The sequence below is a fragment of the Triticum aestivum genome, chromosome 2D (assembly GCF_018294505.1).
Source record: "Triticum aestivum cultivar Chinese Spring chromosome 2D, IWGSC CS RefSeq v2.1, whole genome shotgun sequence".
NCBI classification, from domain to species: Eukaryota; Viridiplantae; Streptophyta; class Magnoliopsida; order Poales; family Poaceae; genus Triticum; species Triticum aestivum.
Genome location: NC_057799.1, coordinates 130,696,646 through 130,713,544, shown reverse-complemented (window position 1 = coordinate 130,713,544; position 16,899 = coordinate 130,696,646). Strand labels below are relative to the sequence as shown.

Genomic DNA, 16,899 nt, shown 5'->3' with positions numbered 1-16,899 from the left:
GTGCAACCACCGGCACGGCGCGCCGACCGTGTACCGTGCCTGGCTCCGGGCGCTGGACACGTAACGTACGTGGCGTACTCTCCATTGGGTGATGTCGTTAAGGTTCTTGCTGGCCTCTGTGGATAGGAGAGAATGGGTCGATCGACAGCTCACCGGTGGGGCGTGGCCGGTCGGCCGTGCTGCGCTTCGCTGCCAAACACGGCGAGGGATGACGGGAGAACGACGGCCCGGCCCCCCGCGGGCACGACCTGCCTGCCGCGTATGTACGTACGTCAGTGTGACTGGGATACATATACGTATACGTGACAGTGACACCGTGTATTTACCCCAAGAGGTAAATTCTATCCGCGCTTTTGGCGTGACGATGCATGACGGGGAGGGAGGCAGGGGGAACCTGTGCGGTGTACCAACGTACTTACTTGGCCTGGCACGCACGCTCTGAGCCACTGGGATTCGACGGCAGATGTAGATCACGGTGAATCGGTGATCGCTTTTACTGCCGCCTGCGTGTGGGACCCCTGGACCTGGATTCTTGCATGGCTGGGTTAAAAGCTCTGCCTTTGGCAAAACTCTCGATTCCCGCCATCCAACAGAGGAGGAGATCTGAAGATGGATGGATGTATTCCAAGCGCGTTTGGACAGGACAGTTATGACGAGGCAGCATGTAACGTACGGCCAACTAATGGAGTTTAATGCGCTTTCAACGAAAAAGCTCGCTCCAAATTCGAGTAACACGGTGTTAGCAGTGATGCAGCGTCGCTAGTTGATCGTTTGCTCGAGTGTGGGGAACGGCTTCGAGCCTAGCTAACACGAGGCAGGTTAATTAACCTCGCATCCGTGCCGGGTACCCTCACAGTGATAAGGTGTTTTTCTAAGTTTTGTTAGAGTTTGTATATTGCTCATAGACGAAGCCGCGACGGCTCTCTGTAGATTGAATCGTTAGGGTTCTTCCTGCCTAGCCCCGTTTGGCGATGCTTCTTGCATCGTTGGAGGGCGTGTGGAGCTTTGTCTCCGGCGGATCTTGTAGTATTCGGTCAGCGCTTGTCTTCGATGGATCCATATGGATCCGGTCTTCATTCGTCAATGGTCATGTGTCTATTAGTTGGATCCTTCCAACCTACGCTTCTCTTCATCAACGGCGATTGTTGTTCTCGTGTGCTGGTCCTGTAGCGCATTAGCACGACGATTTCCCGACTATCTACTACAACGAGGTTTGCTCGTCTTCGATAGAGAGGGGCAATGATGGCGATGCATCTTCGGCTCGCTCCAGCGCTTGTAGTCGTCGCTAGATGGTCTACGGACCTGAAGGTAATACTTACTTCTGGTGTTCTTTGTGAATAGATCGGAACTTTTTTTAAAGGAGGTTTTACTACTACTTCCCTTAAATTGTGTTTGTGATAATAATCTAATACTACTTCAGGAGTAAAAATGACTGCTCGATCTAGCTTGTGTAATTGACCAGCAATATAGTACTCCACCCGTCGTCCACCGATAGGTGTATCGGTGACTGGTTTTAGGCCAATCAAGAAGAAGCATGGCTGCAACAGCGAGCACTCTCATGCATGGCGCTGCGGTGGTCCTCCCTGTGTCGCCGCCACACACACAATGCAAGTCCCAACGCCAAGATCCACCGATCCAGACGCGCGCGGGAGCCAGGTAGACGACGACGCCAGGGATTCAGCCGGGACGCGCGCAAGCGGCACCACACCATCCCGGTCTGCTTGCTAGCTGCTGTCGCCATGGGCCATGGCGTATACCAGTAACTTTCTGCGGCAGCGAACTACAACAGTACAGTAACTACCTCTGCAAGTAGTAGTGATTTCTTCCCTGCAAACTCAAGCAAGCTAGTAGTAGCTAGTTTGTGTGTGTACCGCGGTAGTTGTTGTCTCTGCGTCTGCATGCACCGCCGGCGCCCAGCTCAGAGGAGGGAGGAGCAGCAAACAAAAACGCAAGCTAGAGAACATGCGCATTGAGGCGCCGGTCGGTGGGGCCCCGGGACCAGTGTAGGTGGATCTGGGAGCACCATGGGCTGCTGCTCTGCTGCTTGCTAGTCCTAGTAGTTGCGTGCTTTGGGAGTTGGACCAGCCAGTAGCTAGCATTGCTTTGCTCGCGGCTCCATGATCGATAATCTTCTCCATTATCTTATCCTCATGGTAAATTAGTGACAAGGAAAAGCTGTGCTCGAGCCAGGTGGGTCGGCCAAATGATTAGCCTGCACAACTGTGAAACATGGGTTAGTAAAACAAGCCGGTCCTAGATTTGCACTATGATCAACCATTTGGCAGAATAGAAAACAACAAAATCGTGCGGGAAGAGTTAAAACGTAAAACTGAAAGAAGAAAAAAGGCATGTTAGATGACCAAGAAGAAAGTCCCGGTTGCCGAATTTGAATAGATTCCCATCCAGGAGGCACTGGGATTTCAAAACTGTGGAATTCAATGGTGGTGTGGTCTTGTTTAATGAGGCGGAGGAATCTCTCCGTATTAAAGGCGTTCGTTCGTTAGATTTCCCGCCAGCTATGCTTTCGGGTCCTACTACGTGCGAAGAAAAGTGAGCAACGTCTCCCCCTTCCCGCCAATTCTATTATAATTTCTACGCCAAATTTTATATGCTTAGAAAGGAAAAAAAAAAGGAAGGTATTTATGAACGTAGGAATGATTGTATTCAAGGACACCTGATAATCCTAGAAAAAATGAAGGATAAGTTGGCGCTGAACTAACAATGTGCCGGTCAGTCAGCGGCGATTAATCAACATGCATGCATGCATCAAGCAGTACCTCGTCCATCCAACTGGATCCCAAATTCCCAACAGCTAGCTGAAGGCGACGAGCGAGCCCGCTCCGAAAACCTGCTTGGAAACCGGTCAGAGAAACACACGCGAAAACAGGGTGTGGACTCTGCAACTGCAACGATACACGGCCGGCCGGCGACGCATGGAGCCGTTGCACCCGGCGCAAAAGTCTCTTCTCCTCTTGGTGCGGAGTGCAACGACCGTGTATGGTGGGCTGCAGGCAGGCGCCCAACATGGAGAGCGACGCCGACGATGGTGCTGCTCCGCCCTTACTCCGGGACGAGTAATGGAAGCCTCCTCCTCCTGCCGTGTCACGTCTCCGGCTTGCGGGTTGCTTTCCGGGCTGGGCAGGGTCGCTAGCGCCGCAGCTGGCCGGGTTCCGTCGCCTTTCCTTTGCATGAACCTGTAGCGATCCATCCGTCCGTCCATGCATGCATGTTACTCGCACGTACCGTTGTCGATCACTGCAAATGCTCTCGGGAGAGTCACGGTCACTTTCCGCGGCACAGTCGGGAGTGTGAAGATGCCTGCGCGTATGCTTGGGCCGACGGAGTAAATGTTTCATTTTCTTTCACTTTTTTTTTGGAAGAATCATTTTCTTTCATTTCATCTCAGGGGCGGAGCCAGAACTTTTGTGAAGCCTGGGCGAGTTTGAGCCAAAGTACTATCTAATTTGGAAATAAAAAGTCGAATGTTGAGATATACCATTTTACTGCACCAAACTTTTCACAAGTCCACATTAATAATGAAGTAAAATTTACCCTTTTAAACTTTTGAATTATTATGTAACTATATTTTTGATAGGGGGTGTTTTTATTGACTAATAATATATCATCGAGGAATATGATTATAATAATCTACCAGGCCTCTGCATAATTAGATGTACACAACCAACACAAATCAACACACACAAAGGATAACGCTAACAAAGAGATAAATCATACAAGGCCGAAGCTATCCTGGGCGAAGAAAAAGAAAAAGAAAACAATCCCAAAACAGATAACACAGAATCACACCATGAAAGGCTCACCAAATCACCATATTATAAATATAAATAAAACACACTCTATCATCCCCCCCCCCCCCCCCCCCCCGCCCGCCAAACTAAATATTCCCGCGGTTATAAAATATAAGGGGCATTAGTTTTTTAGGAAGTCAAATTTCTTTAACTTTGACCATGTTCAAAGGAAAAATATCTACATCCACCATATTAAACAAAAAATAATATAGAAATTCATTTCGTGATGAATCTAAAAGTATCAATTTGATATATTTCTCTAAAAATTTGATCAAACTTAAAAGTTTTGACTTTTTAAAAAAAGTAATACACCTTGTTTTTTGAATCAGAGTGGTTATTTTTATTAGAAACCCAACACACGAACGGCGCAGCAAAGCGCGCACTAATCACCAAGGAGAAGACAGTCGAGGATGCAAGCCGTTCCTGGGGATGGATCTCCACCGGCTTTGACGGGCCGCGCGCCCTGTCGAGCCTGGAGCTGGATCCTCTAACATTTTAAGGGAAGTCAGGTAAGCTACAGTAACCTGACTTCCCTTCAGGCTTAGCCCATGAACAGTGCTCATTTCAATTTTCAAAAGACAGGTTTCCATTTCTAATACATCAATTTCAATTCGTGACATACCAAGTTCAATTTTAGAGAGTAAATTACACAAAAGTACCACAACTGAGGCATTGGAAGCAGATTGATACCAAGATTGGTAATTTTTACGTGTCAGTACCAACTTTGAGGCGAGACGTTGCAAAAGAGGCTAAAAATGCTTTTTATACGTATTGACGGGGAAACTGACCGGTTAGGCCCGCCCGTCAGGTGCCACGCTGGCCAGTTGGCGCGTGCCCGCGCGCTGACTCGGACAAGGCTGGGTCGCACCGTTTAGTCGTAGCCCGAGCCTCCGTCTCCGTCTGTCGCGCCCGTCGCCACCGCCGACCGGCCGCGCCGCCGCGAGCTCGAGGTCCGCTCCTCGACGACTGCGGCCCCGCTCCGACCCCACACGCGCACCTTCCCGACCCCCGACCCGCCCCACCGCGCCCGCCTCGCGCTCCTCCATCTGCTTCAGCCGCGGCGCCAACTCCTCCTCCGCCTCCTCCGCCTTCGCCGCCGCGGCTACCCTCCTGCCCCACCTCCTCTCCCCTTCCGCCGCCGCCTCCTCCTCATCCCCTCCCCCCTCCCCGTCAGCCCCCGCGTCCTGCCCCGCCACCGGCTCGGCGTCCCGTGCTGGCGCCCCGGTGGCCGTGGAGCTGCCGTGCGGGATGGCCGTCGGCTCGCGCGTCACGGTGGTGGCCCGACCAACGAGGAGGGACGGGGCGGCGTCGTCGCAGTTCATGGTGGAGCTGCTCGGCACCAAGGCCGTCCAGGGGGAGGAGCCGCCCAGGATCAGAGGCGACTTCAGCGGCCGCCCCGTCATTGAGCTCAACACCTGCTACCGCATGCAGTGGGCGCTGCCGTAGCGCTGCGTGGCACGAGCATGTCGCGGAGCTTCAACCGGCATCTGCGACATGCATACTTCTTAGAACAATTAGACTTGCAGGTGGAATTGACAATGCACAGGAGCAGCTCTGAACACACAAAATGATTTACTCGAAACATCTATTATGTATATATAAGAACAACCGGTATACAAGTGAGATCAGCAGAGCTGGTAGTTCCTAGGTCAAAAACAATTGACACATGTACATGGTGACAGCATCTAGCTAGTGTCAGAGTCAGCAACTGAAAAATTAACCAGCCACTGACCAAAAGAATGAGCGAATTATGCAAGCTAACTATCTAGAGGGCCTCCAAATCAAGATCAAACTCGAACTCATCCTTGCTGTTTGATTCTCCAGAGAGCCGGGTGCTGCTTTTCAACTACCAAGCAGTCTCATTGTCATCTGGCGTTGCAGCATTGAGCTCTCCCGGACTGCAGCTTCCTCCAGAGGCAGATCATGTGCTGCGGCGACTAGTAGTGCGCGGTGTAGTAGCCGTCGAAGCAGCCGGCCTGGAAGAACTTGACGTCGTGGGAATACTCCACCGGCTGGCGAGTCTTGTCAAACTTCTGAACCCACATGCCCATGCTCACGTCTTCCATCTTGAACAACTGCAACAATCAGGGGAAAGCACATCCGTTTGTTAGCCTTTAGACACACTGACACAAATGCTTGGATATTTACTTACTGACTGACAAGGATGGTGGTAATGACTTACTCTCAGTTTCTGGTTGTCAAACTCATATACGATGTACTCAGCGATGTCTGATGAAATCACATAGCCCGGTCCGTTTGCGTAAGGTGGGTATACTTCTTCTTCCCATTCCTGAAGAGCAGCGGGAAAATTACATCACAGTCATGTATGCAGGGTGAAATATATCACTACCAGTACCAGAACTTTGCCAGAAAGATTATACTCTATTTTTTCTAAAATAAATATGATACTCTAATACCACTAGTAGGCATGATAAACATAACACCCTGTGTTTAGAAGACGATCATTAGATTTGCAATCATAATCATAGTTCCAGCTGGAGTTAAACCCATGCTTGCTTTATGAAAGGCGGAGGCTAGCATGAACGCACTAAAACATGAGACTGGAAAGGGGAACTAACAGATATGACCCGTTAAACACGTACTAGTTTTTCTTACCCCATACTCAGCAATGGCAATAGTCTTTAAAACAATGAGGTCATAGCTATCCATGAAAGGGACCAGAACAATGTCACCAAAGAACTCTGCCTCCTTCTTCAGCTCCTCGTTGACCTCTTTTTCCCATTCTATAAAGAAGTCTTCTATTAGAGTTTGCAAAAATTAGCAATATAACTTCAAAGTTGTAGCAATCATCCACAGGTACTTACCAGAGCGACGAAGAACCGGCCAACACTGTTAGATGATTTCCTTGTAGCAATCATCCATGACTTGCGGCCGGCCATCCACTCGGCGAAATTGTTGGCGCACCAGACAAGCGGTGCGCCATTAGTATATACTAATGGCGCACCACCTTCTGATACGCCATTAGAGTTGAAACTACTAATGGCGCACCAGGCGCAGGGTGCGTCATTAGTATCAAAAAAAAAATTTAACTAGTGCGCCTGTCCAAACATACTAATGGCGCATCCAGACACAGTGCGCCATTACTAGTTGTAACTAGTAATGGCGCACCTGGCCCAGGGTGCGCCATTAGTATAAAAAATTTTTTTAACTAGTGCGCCTGTCCAAACATACTAATGGCGCATCCAGACACAGTGCGCCATTACTAGTTGTAACTAGTAATGGCGCACCTGTCCCAGGGTGCGCCATTAGTATCAAATTTTTTTTCTTTTAACTAGTGCGCCTGTCCAAACATAGTAATGGCGCATCCAGACACAGTGCGCCATTACTAGTTGTAACTAGTAATGGCGCACCTGGCCCAGGGTGCGCCATTAGTATCAAAAGTTTTTTTTTAACTAGTGCGCCTGTCCAAACATACTAATGGCGCACCACCAGAAGGTGCGCCATTAGTAACCTGGATTACTAATGGCGCATTTAGAGTTGGTGCGCCATTAGTAAGTGGGCAGCAACAAGATATTTTGGACAGCCTCTCCTACCCACACTCACTTTCTCCCCACCTCATTCTCTCCACCTCCTCCTTGTCTCGGGTGCCTCCTCTTTTTCACCTCATTTCCACCATAGATTCATTCAATTTAAGTGGTTAAATTACCTTGTTTTGATAGGTAAGTAAGGGGGGAAGCTATATTTATGTTGTTCTCCCTACAACAATGTGCACATGCACTTTTTATGGCCTAGCTAGATCTATGTATGTTCGTGGTGTTGCATATGTTTGTGGTGTTGCATATGTGTTTGTGTTTGGAGGTGTACCGGTATTTGAAATGCGATAGTTGCCAATATTTTGCCGGAATGTTGATTCATTTCCGTTTCGGCGAGAATTTTGGCATTAAGCATTCTTTTTGGTCCTATTTTTAGGGAAATTCATGCCAAATTTTTTCTTGGTTCTAAAATATCGTTTTGCTCTACCCCGCAGGCGACCATGGTCCGCATGATGACCGAAGGCATCGTGAATAGGTTTTTGAGGTCCGCGAAGGCCGAGATGCTTCAAAAGAACGAGACGGAGATAAGATGTCCGTGTCGAAGATGCAAGCTGAAGAGCCTTATTGCGGACCCGGAATCCTGGCAGGTGCGGGACCACCTGCTCTTGCGTGGTTTCATGGATGGCTATCGGTGGCAAGGTGATGAAGATGACTACGAAGTCGTCCATGGGGGCCGGGCAAGAAATGAGGAAGGGCAGCAAGACAACCACCGCGGCTCGGGCGGGCGAGAAGACGAAGAATCCCCAGGAGATGATCACGACGGTGATGCTGTACACAGTCATCATGTAGAAGATGCAGGACATGATGATGAGGAAGATGCCGGAGCAGACGACGGGCATGATCATGAAGATGATGATGCCGGCGGAGCAGACGACGCTGGACCATCGATGGGCTGGGTGCAGGACCCTCATATTCAAGAGCTGCTTCTCAAGCAGACGGATAACGCAAGAGCTGCCGCCCGAGAGAAAGCCAAGATGGATCAACTTGAGTTAGACGCGGTTACTCCATTGTATGAAGGATGCAGGCCCGAGGATACCCGCCTGAAAGTAACGCTCATGGCTCTGGAGATGAAGGTAAAACACAAAATGACCGACGCATGCTTCGACGAGAACATGTCATTCTGGCACGAACGTCTTCCCAAGGGGAACAAGTGCCCGACCAGTTTGGAGGAGGCAAAGAAAATCGTGTGTCCTCTGGATTTACCGCACGTGAAATACCATGTGTGCATGAACAATTGCATCATTTATCGGGACGAGCACGCGGAGTCTACCATATGTCCGGTGTGCGGCGTCACTCGATACAAGAAGAGGAAGAAAGCTCCTCGAAAAGTGGTGTGGTACTTTCCGATCACTCCTCGTCTGCAGCGGTATTTCGCGGACCCTAAGGTAGCAAAGCTCCTGCGTTGGCACGCGGATAGGGAGGAGAAGAAGCGAGAAGATGACGCAAATGATCCGGAGATAGATAAAAAGACAAGATGCTGAGTCACCCTAAGGATGCGAGACAGTGGCAAGCGTTGAACTTCGAAGACCTAGAATTTGGGAACGATCCAAGGAACATCGTGCTGGGCGCGAGCACCGATGGAGTCAATCCGTTTGGCAGCCAGAGAAGCACACATAGCACCTGGCCTGTGTTTGTGTGGATGTACAATCTTCCCCCCTGGTTGTGCATGAAGAGGAAGTACATTCACATGAGTATGCTAATTGAAGGACCGAAACAACCAGGGAACGACATCAATCTGTATCTGGGGCTGCTGAAAGAGGAGCTTGACACGCTGTGAAAAACGCCAGCCAATACGTGGGACGCCGCAGAGAAAGAATATTTCCCTATGAGAGCCGCGCTGCTCACGACGGTGCACGACTATCTCGGTTACGGATATCTCGCGAGGCAGGTGGTCCACGGATTTTCTGGATGCGTCAGGTGCATGGATGACACAACGTATCGCCAGCTAGATAGAGATCTCGGGTCTTCGAAAACCGTGTTCATGGGACATCGAAGGTGGCTTCGCGACGATGACCCGTGGAGAAAACGCAAGGATCTATTCGATGGTCAAACCGAACCCCGAGGACGCCCGCGTACGAGGAGCGGCGAGGAAATAGACGAGTTGTTGAAAAATTGGAAAGACTGCCCACTGCCGGGAAAGAAGCAAAAGGCGCCAGAGCCGGGAAAGAAGCGAAAGGCGCCAGAGCCGCTGCTGAAGGTATGGAAAACGAGGTCTGTTTTCTGGGACTTGCCGTACTGGAAGATCCACCGTGTGCCTCACAGCCTTGATGTCATGCATATCACGAAGAACGTGTGCGAGAGTCTGCTTGGTACCCTGCTCAACATGCCAGAGAGGACCAAAGATGGGCCGAAAGTAAGGGCAGACTTGAAATCAATGGGCATCAGGCAGGAGCTTCACGCTATATATGATGATGATGATGATGATGATGATGAGGCGAAGCACGACACGGAAAGTCGTCGCAAAGGCAAAAAGGCCAAGAAGACCGGAAATGACTACCCTCCCGCGTGCTTCACTCTAAGTCAGGAGGAGATCGAGCAGTTTTTCACCTGCCTCGTAGGAGTAAAACTTCCTTACGGTTACGCGGGGAAGATAAGCAGATACCTAGACCTAGCGAAGCTGAAGTTCAGCGGGATGAAGTCTCACGACTGTCACGTGCTGATGACGCAGATACTTCCAGTTGCAATCCATGGGATCATGGACGCGCACGTCCGTGAAACGCTATTTGGCCTATGCAACTTTTTCGACGTCATCTCTCGGAAGTCTGTTGGCGTGAGGCAACTCAAAAGGTTATAGGAAGAGATCGTGGTGATACTATGCGAGCTTGAGATGTACTTCCCGCCCGCATTCTTCGACGTTATGGTGCATCTGCTGGTCCATATCGTGGACGATATCATCCAACTCGGGCCGACGTTCCTGCACAGCATGATGCCGTTCGAAAGGATGAATGGTGTCATCAAAGGATACGTTCGCAACATGTCACGTCCAGAGGGAAGCATAGCCAGGGGCTTTCTGACTGAAGAGTGCATCTCCTACTGCACGAATTATCTAGGCATCGAGAACCCCGTTGGTCTACCCGTCAACAGGCACCTCGGCAGGCTCGCTGGATGGGGTCACCGTGAGGGTCGCCGCGAAATGCATGTCGACTTCGAGGGTCGACTCGCCGACTTTGAAAGAGCAAACCTAGTCGCGCTACAACACATAGACGTGGTCGATCCTTGGGTGGTAGAGCACAAAACCTTTATTAAGAAGACGTACAATGACCGAGGCCAACAGAGGACGGACGGAGATATACTCAAAGAGCACAACTCATGTTTCACGCGTTGGTTCAAGCAGAAGCTTCTGTCGTACCCTTTACATGATGATTCTTCCGCGGAAGAACAACTCATATTCGCCTTGTCACAGGGCGCCGAGCACAACCTGATGACCTATGAGGCGTACGATATCAACGGCTACACATTCTACACCGAGGCCAAGGACATGAAGAGCGATGGTTATCAGAACTCCGGGGTAACGATGGAATCCTACACCGGTAACGACAAGGACAGATACTACGGAAGGATCGAGGAGATCTGGGAGCTGAGCTACGCTGGAGAGAAGGTCCCGATGTTCCGTGTCAGATGGGCCAAGAGCGTCCTAAAAGAAGACCGGTATTTCACCACCATGGTTATACCCGAAGCCAAATCCAAGACCGCAGGCGCAAACGTCACCGCGAAAAATGAGCCATGGGTACTGGCTTCCCAAGTGGACCAATGCTTCTTCATTACCGACCCGTCAAAGCCCAGTCGTGTTGTCGTGAGGAGAGGCAAAAGGAAGATCATCGGAATGGATGGAGTAGCCAATGAGCAAGACTTCGACAAGTACGGCGACCCGAGAATCGAACATGACGACGATGATGAAGTAGCAGCATACACCACAAGAAGAAGCAGGACCACCCTACCTAAAGGACGTCCGTTCCACAGAAGAACTCCATTTGCGAAAAAGAAGGGCAAGAAGATTGTGAACATATAGCTAGCTAAGATCGATTGTATTTAAATCGTAGCCTTCATTTCTCGATTGTATTTCATGGGCACTTTTTGAACTATCATGAATATTTTTAAATTTCATGGACACTCGATCTCGATCCCCCTCCATCTCGATCGCTAGCTATCCCACCTCGCCAGATCCAGTCCCCCTCGCCGCCGAGCACCCCCCGGTCCACCGGCCCCCCGGCCCGCACCCTCCCCCGCTCCACCGGCATTACTGTTTGATGATATTTTAAAAAAAAATTATTACTGTCTTATAAAAAAATATTACTGTTATGATTTAAACAAGTTTGAACATATTTAAACACAAATAAATATCAAACAGCATTTTAAATGCATAAAAAAATTGTGGAGCCTGGGAATCGAACCCAGGACCTCCTGGTGTGAGAACTGGCTGCTGACCAGTCGAGCTAGTAGAGGGAACTTGGTGTGGATCAGGTAAGGTGGAAGATAACCTGTTGGCTCGAGCAGAAATCAAAAAAAATACTAATGGCGCACCAGGGTGAGGTGCGCCATTAGTATGGATGTACCTGTTGGATAACCTATCCCCTCTCTCTCCCTCGCCCTCGCCCTCGATCCCCTTCCCCTCTCCTCTCCCGACGCCGCTGCCCCGCCGCCTCGACGCCGCCCCGTCGTCCTCGTCTCCGCCGCGACGCCGCCCTCTCCTCTCCCGACGCCGCCGCCCCGCCGCCCCGTCGTCCTCGTCTCCTCGGCGCCGCTCTCCTCGTCTCCTCGGAGCACCACCACCACCCGGACCTCGTCGCCTCCCGGACCTCATCGCACCACCACCAACATCCACAGCGTCGACGTCTTCGTCCCCGACGACGCCCCCGTCTTCTACGCCCGCAGGTACCCCATCCAAATCACCCCCGCCTCCATTTCCCACCTCTCCCTCTCTGCTCCTAATACAACAATCTGTCTCTGAACTTCGCTTTTGGACTCCTGAGTACATTTTGTTTGGGAACTGCATACTATGTTTGATTTAAATGGAGCTCCCATGCGTAGAACACCTCTTGGAGTATCAACTTAGCTCTAGAATCAACCATATTTTTTCTGACACGTACAGCAGGGATACTCCCTGCTCCCAACATAAATTTTGTTCATGTAAGTAAAACCAGCATACTACTGTTCAGTTGTGTAATTGCATATGTATCGAAGCACTAGGGGGTAAACCAAGAAGGTAGATAGCACAAAATTCTTCACTAGGACAGTGACAACAGTGACTTTCTGTTATCCCTACTGTTCCCTTGGTAAAACGTATAGGATGTACTTCTCACGATCAGGACTGCAGCTAAGATGAACATGCAATCTCTCTTTTCTTTTAATTTTCAGAACATTTACAGTCTTGCTCACTACTCTGATTTTTCTTTATCAGTGGATGCAAAGTCAAAAACAAGAGCTTTTAGGACTTCATGTTTTGAAACCAGTTAAATCATATAGTTTCTGTTATTTTTTCTCATGCTCCTGTTCTCTGAACATATTAGCTGGAAGCATCACATAGTTTGTTAGCTTTTTACAGACAAGTGTGCTTTGATTTTTGTTTAAGATTGCAGCTATCTTCATGTTGTTTGTTCCATAAATATTCTTATATACCATCAAAATAACTTCTGTTTATTATGTTCAGTACCGATGAATTTTTCATTGACTATTTTGAACACTGTCATTCTCAAGTTAAGTTTGTACTCTGTAACCTCATAACCTCATAAAGAGCAATATATTTGTTTGGCTGTCTTCTGTTAACAATATTTACCCCTGTTCTTTCATGTGCAATTTGTAATCATCTATCTAACCATGTTTTCCATTAGAAGTTAGAACATGTCTGTTTGTCTATTCTAAAACTAAGGTTTAGCATCCAAGAGCTTGTCTTCATTTAGTATGCTTCAGTTTATCTATTGTGGATTACTCTCTCCATTCCAAATTAATTGAAGTTCTAGCTTTGTCCTTATTCAAATTTGACCAAGTCCATAAGAAAAATATATCAAGACCTACAACGCCAAATTAGTTTCATTACACTGAAAACTAAGTTTTTGATTTATTTTGTTATAGAAGTGTATTTAGTTAGTTACTTACTCCTGGTAGCTAATAAGTGGTTACTCTTTGGACTTTGGTGGTGTATGTATAAAACAACAGTAGCAAATAAAAAAAGCAGTAGCAAATTAAAAAACAGTAGCAAAAAATTAGGTATAAAAACAGTAGCAAATATAGCTAGGGCAATTTTGTTTAGGTATAAAAAACAGTAGCTACAATTTGTAAAAAGCATGAGCAACTGAAAAATCATCCTGAAATATAGCTAGGACAAACTTCAGTCTTTTTTTTGTTTGTAACAGAAACTACAGTAGTAAATATTTCCTGAAGTAAATATTTTCAGTCATTACAAATATGATACTGCTTGGAGATGATACTGCTTGGAGATGCATATATTGTTTCACCTCTTCACATGCCAATGTATTTTCCATGTTGTGATGGAGGCCTTTTTTGCCTTGTCCACCCGAGAGGCCCTTGAGTTTGCCGGAATGTCGATTAACTTCCGTTCCGGCAAATTCGGGTACTCCATATGTCCTATTTTCAGCAAAGGTCATGCTGAAATTTTCCGTGAATTTTAGCATGACTTTGCTAAAAATAGGACATATGGGGTACTTGTGACTAATGCATGGGCCGGGGTATCTTAGTAGTTAATTAAGTAGGATCAAGTGCCCCGGCGTACTTGTGACTAATGCATGGGTTTTAGGGTGCCTCGGTGTCGATAAAAACCGAAATGATGAAAGCTTAGGCTTTTAGGGTGCCTCGGCGTCGAAAAACCCTCAATGATAAAAGCTTAGCTTTTAGGATGCCTCGGTGTCGACAAACCCTAAATGATGAGACCATGATCTTGTTCCTTGACAATAACCAACTTTTTGACCAAACTTTGTTCCTATTTAGAGAGAAACATGGCCAACAACGATGAGGCCGGGGGTTCGGGCGTCGACAAGCCATTCTGGAAGCTGTCCCAGGAGATGGAGGAACAACCTCACTTGTATGAGGACGCCGCCTTCCCCACCGATCCTGAGACCACTGATGGTACCGCCGAGGATGACCCCACTGATGCCACCACTGATGGTGCCGCCGAGGATGCCACCACTGATGGTGCCGCCGAGGATGCCACCACTGATGATGGCGGCGCACGCACAGATGGCAGCCAACCGAAGAGGCAACGGAAGGACCGGCGCCCGACCGTGCTCCGCACCCTCAAGGAGGAAGTTACTGAAGTGGACTCCGACGGGAATCCAACGGCGCCCGAACGAATAGTCAAGGGGTACTCGCTTCAGCTCGGGTGCATTCTCCGGAGCACCGTCTCGATCAACACCGAGAACCTGAGGCATCCTGACCGAGGGAATTTGCGCAACCTCCTCTTCATGAAGCTGCACGAACGATACAAGTTCCCCGCTGAATTTGAAAACACAAGCCTCAAAGGGAATAAAGTGAACAATGCTGCCCTCACGAAGATGAGCAAGGCCCTGTCTACTTGGAAAAGCAATGTGAAGAGAATGATCGAGAAAGGTGAGAGTTATGAGAAGATCAAGGAGAAAAATCCTTCGATCACCGAAGATGACTACAACGACTTCAAGATCAATTGCTCGAGCACCGCACACTCCGAATCAAGTAAGTGGGGGAAAGAAATGCGGGAGCTGAACTTAGGGGAACACACACTCGGTCCCGGCGGTTACAGAGTGGCGGAGCCTATATGGGACAAGGAGGAGGCGGACCGTGCCGAGCAAGGCCTACCGCCCCTCTTCGATAAATACGGTGACAAGCAGACCAGGAACTTTGTCAGGGCCCGGTACAAGAAGGACCCGAAAACAAAGGAGCTTACCACGGATCCGAAGACCAGGGCGCTTGAGCTTGTTCTGGTAAGGAATACACCCCCTCGTAATTAGCTCCATATGGTTGCATTCTAATTAATGAAGCCAAATTTCTAAATGGTTCACATTCCTTCCGCAGGCGACTGAAAGCAGTAGCGCGGGGTCGACTAAGAGCAACCCTTGGGACACCACTCTAAATAGGGCGTTGAATGTAATGAAGAACAAGGATAAGCTCAGTAAGCCGACGTCAGCTGGTCGTCTGGCCGGCAAAGGCTTGTCGACAAAATGGTCGTCATACTATGACACTGCTGGGCGAAAGGAGAAAAAGACCAGCTCGGAAAGCCAGGCGCGCGAGGTTCAAGAACTCAGGGCACAGGTGGCACGGATTCCGGAGATTGTCCAAGAGCAAGTGCAACAACAACTCGGAGCGACGATCACCGCCATTGTGCCTACCTTGATCCAGGGGATTAGTGCGTGGATTGCGGGCGGCCAACAGGGGCCGCCCCCGATTCCTAGCTTCACGGCCAGCAACTCGCAGAACGCGATGGCGGGGCCATTGGTGTCTCTGGCGGAGCCGGCATTGGTGTCTCCGACGCCGGCACGGGAGCTTAATGCACCCGGGTGTACGCCGGCCGGCACCTCTGCAGCAAGCGGCCCCTCCGTCAACTGCACGCCCGCCGTTGGTGGTGCCTCGACATTAGCCGAGCTCGACGCCATCATCACGGTAACTAATTAAGCCTCTCTCGGCCGAGGACTTCATCTCCTTGCCTTTGACTGGGCATCCCTAACGCCCTACATGTTTTCGCAGGGCGCCGCCGACGTTCCGTGCACTCTCCTGCACTTCGTGAACAACGAGTTGGTCGATGTCGCCAAGGGCAAAATCGTTCAACCGGGCAACCCCTTGTTCCACGGTACCCAGATGCCACCCAACTTGTTTAGGGTTCAACTGGTTCGGGTGCTGCCAGGCTGCGACGAGGTGTTACCTCCGATTCGACCCATCGGGGCCGACGATGATGACGTGATGAACCTCAGCGCCTGCCTGAGCTGGCCCCTGCTTTGGCCGAAGAGCCAGATTCGTTTGGGGGCGGGGGACACCACCCCAAAGACAACACCGCCAGTCGTGCCGGCGCCAAGTCGGCCCCATGGCAAGACCGCCGCAACGGTGCCGGACATCCCTATGTCACTGGATCCAAACATGCATATGGCACAGGATCAGAACGACGACGACGACGATACATTTGCCAACGTCGATCAGTACTTTGCCGATCATGGGGACGGTGGCGACTTCATGGGGCCTCCTTCTCAAGAACCCAACCCAACAAAAGACGTGTGCGATCTAGCTGGTACCGCGGAGAAGCCAAGTTGCAACAGGCGTCGTCTGCAGTTCAGCTCTCAGGAGACGCCTCCAGCTGCCGACTTCACCGAGCCTCAGATAGGCGAGGTGCGAAATATGATCAGCCCCAACACACTCAAGAAGGCGGTCTGTGAGCAGAACTCGGTCCCATTACAGGAGATCAAGAAGAAGGCACGCAAAAGAAAGACTAACAAGGGTGCGGGCCAGCCGGCACCGAGTACGATCCGTGCTCAGGACGGGCCACCTTCAACTGCGGATATCTCGAGGAGGGTGCATGTGGCGGGTAGGCCGATGCTACCGAGAAATATGCTCGATGCTGC

The 16,899-nt window shown here is 49.8% G+C and overlaps 1 pseudogene; it reads right to left on the bottom strand.

Moving 5' to 3' along the window:
* Positions 1-5,592: 5,592 nt before the first annotated feature.
* LOC123055713 (hydroxyproline O-galactosyltransferase GALT4-like) lies at positions 5,593-6,733 on the bottom strand (annotated as a pseudogene).
* Positions 6,734-16,899: the final 10,166 nt, after the last annotated feature.